Genomic DNA, 533 nt, shown 5'->3' with positions numbered 1-533 from the left:
GTAGCAACATCAGCAAAGATGGCAATAAAGACAACCAAATCAATACTCAATGATCTATCAAGAATGGCAATCCACAAACCCAAGAAGATTTCCAAATGCAACGACAACGCAATACGGTACACAACATAGGCATACATTCTGTGGAAAATTTGTCTGGAGGTTTTGATGGCATCGATAATGGCAGATAATCCAGGAGCTAAGAAAACAATATCGGCGGCAGATCTGGCAGCATCCGAAGCACCTTCGACAGCAATACCAGTGTCAGCCTTCTTCAACGATGGAGCATCATTAACACCGTCACCAGTCATGGCAACTAAGTATCCACGGTTTTGCAAGATTTCAACAACATTATATTTGTGTTGAGGGAACACTTCAGCGAATCCATCGGCGTTTTCAACAAAATCAGCAATCTCTGAACCTGGCATGTCACCACCACCAGAAAGACCAAGTCTTTCGGCATTGTAAATGTTGGTTCCTAATCCCAATTGACGACAGGTTTCCTTTGCAATACCAACGGCATCACCAGTTAACAT

This window comes from Ascoidea rubescens, assembly GCF_001661345.1.
Source record: "Ascoidea rubescens DSM 1968 unplaced genomic scaffold ASCRUscaffold_9, whole genome shotgun sequence".
In the NCBI taxonomy this organism is placed as follows: domain Eukaryota; kingdom Fungi; phylum Ascomycota; class Saccharomycetes; order Ascoideales; family Ascoideaceae; genus Ascoidea; species Ascoidea rubescens.
Note: the sequence above shows the minus strand (reverse complement) of the source record.